Source organism: Diadema setosum, chromosome 9 (genome assembly GCF_964275005.1).
Source record: "Diadema setosum chromosome 9, eeDiaSeto1, whole genome shotgun sequence".
NCBI lineage: Eukaryota > Metazoa > Echinodermata > Echinoidea > Diadematoida > Diadematidae > Diadema > Diadema setosum.
Genome location: NC_092693.1, coordinates 12,249,844 through 12,252,847, shown reverse-complemented (window position 1 = coordinate 12,252,847; position 3,004 = coordinate 12,249,844).

The following is a 3,004-nucleotide window of genomic DNA, read 5'->3' as shown; positions in this document are numbered from 1 at the left end:
CGCGTCGTTTAGCAAATTCTTTTCAATAAAAATTGAATGTCTCCCTCTCGTGTGCAGTCATGCCAGGACCGTGGGACACGTACAGGTGGGACCTCCCCACTGATGATCTCTGTTGTGGTACGCACATGGCACAATATAACAACATTCGATGCAGTCATTCATGTGGAGATTCTATCAATACGGATTTTTATAGCGTAATGAGTTACGGAGATTAACTTTTGTCCTAATGTTCCCGAAACTATACTGTATGTATGAATCGAAGATCATAATATGACAAGGAATATGAGTCACTTTTTTTAATATCTTCTTTTATCCAGCCAGTTTATTCAATAGGCCTATCAGCTTACACTGTAACTACATGCAGAATTTCCCAATTGCTGTTGGACTTCGAAACAATTCGATCGTCTGAAATAAAGATTACCAGCAGTAGCAATTATCCCCTAGTTTCCATTACCAGTGGCTGCGGGTAGTTTTTCTTCCGTTTTTCCCGAGGAGGGCTAACTATGTGGCCATGAAAGGACTCTTATTTGCTACAAGGGGTGCCCCATCAAAGCAACCCTTGGCACATTCCATCAAAAGACAACCTGGCCTTTTCTCTGTTTCGAACTTATTCGGATCCCACGAAATGGTTCATAACGCACATTTACCCTTATGAATCATTGCTTTGCATTATATAGAGATGTTATTGAGACGAGCAATCAACATAGTAAAAAAACAACAACAACAAACCAACAACAACAACAACAACAACAACAACAACAACAAGCAAACAAAAAATCCCAAAACATATCCCCAAAGAACAAACAAACACAAGCATCCTTGGCTATACTAAGATAGATAATTGCAACAGATTGCTTTTTCTATAGAAGCAGACTTAGTCAAGAATAAAGGACATTACCGAGAAAGCTATAAATATCAGTGTAACTAATACTAAAACTCCCTGCTACACAATTTGAAACTTCCGTTATTCCCAGTGTTTCATTTTCATTTATCTATCATGAAATATGATAGAGAAGACGATACGAGTATGACGTAATGTTACTCAATTTGCCAAATATACAATTGAAAATATCGTGGGCAGGCCTTCAGTGGCAAAATGAAATGAATATAGATAAGAACAGCTATTGCAAAAAGAAAAGTGCAATGTGCGATGTGGATTTTCTGTTGATATTAGTTGAACCATTAGAAAACAAAAATATACAGGCCTAATATCAACTTCAACAGTATAGGGGGCCTACACAAGAACTCATGTATTTTTTGTCATAACATACATAGCTATTCTTCTCATAGAATACACAAGATTAAGGCGGGAGGGGTTCAAACATATCGTATGGCTTAATACGTCATAATTATGCTTCATTGTCATGATATCCGTTTATAGTTTAGATTTGAGTCGCACCACTCGTCACAGACAACTAGAAGATCCAGGCGTCCAAGAAATAGCTGGAGTTAACGAATACCACTCATTATGTCTAGAATACCACCGAGACGTATATCATAATTTTAGTCCATTATGGGTAATTTGTGCATAGGCGTACACTGGCTACAGGTACATGCCATGTCATGCATGTGACAAAAAGAAAAGAAAAGAAAAAAAAAGACCATCTTCATAATTAAAATCACGCGCAATTTCTGTTCGCTTTTGAACTCTATAGAGGAATCGATAGCACTGTACTTCTCAGCAACCGTTGACGTGTTATTCCTTGCCGATCCAGTGACGATTCAAAGTTACCATGGCAACCTTCACCTGCCGAGCGTCATGCACATTTTTCTCCCATTGTCAATTTCCTTGTCTAAAAATAGAGGATAATATTGTTTTCAGTGATGCCTGGGCAGCATGTGTGTATTACGTGATGTTTATCTCGGTGACGGTTGCTCCTGGGACAATATTGCTCTGGTCTTCTTCTTTTCTCCAAGGACTGAGGCCTATAGCAGGGCTCCACACTAACTTTTACTTTTGGTGGCCCAAAGGCAAACATCCGACCTTCTTTGGTGGCCCGATCAGGCCACCAAATTCTTCATTTCTGAAATTTTGGTGGCCCGACGTGCGTCTTTGGTGGCCCCGGGCCACCGGACCACCGGGCCACCGTTAGTGTCGAGCCCTGCCTATAGAGTTATTGTTGTGAGAGGATTTTTGGTTTGGTTCGTGATGTGTTTGTGGGTAGAATTATCTTTGGTTTAGCGTGCAAATATTATGGCAGCAAATTGTCGGATGAGCGAATGTCATGGAATATTACTCTCTATCTCATTCTAGAATGGAATCAGGCTCCTGCTCTATTTCGTGAGCAACGTGACGTTACTGCGCTAGTCAATGTGTATTAGGCTGGCTAAACGAAATCCTTACAGTGTAGCCACCATGTTCTCCCTCTATACTTTTGATACCGAGTCAAAGTGACAATCATACTCTCGTTGTATATGCAACAAGGTAAAAAAGTCGATAGCATGACTCAAACGTTTCATGTTGAAATCAAATGACACTGTATTTGACTTGGTACTTCATTACTAATCATTTCATTTTATTTTTCTTTATCCACGTCATAAAAAGGTACAATGTAGGCCTATACATGGTCAAACAACAAAGCTCGAAGTACATAAAAAAAAGACATGTACAATATCAAGCAAACCATAGAGAAGCACAAATAAAAACACACAGAATATAATCGTGAGGTAACCTGGCAACAACTATACTGCAAGGTCAATAAAGGGGGAAATCCGTGTTAGGTCAATTACCCTCCAAGGACAATTAATTAACTCCCCTGCCCAAGGACAATATTAATTAACTCCCCTGCTAAATACCGGTACGGGATAGGTTCAAAGATTAGGGTTATAGCAGGGAGGTGTTCTCACCTCCCATGGTTATAGCTAGGTTTAGGGTTAGAATTTGGGTTGTGGTTGGATGAGGTTAAGAATTAGGGTAACGGTTAGGATTTGCAGGGATCTATTATATTTGTCCAGGTGCTGTCCTGGAACCAGAAAAAATCATATAAATAACTTACAGGAGGAA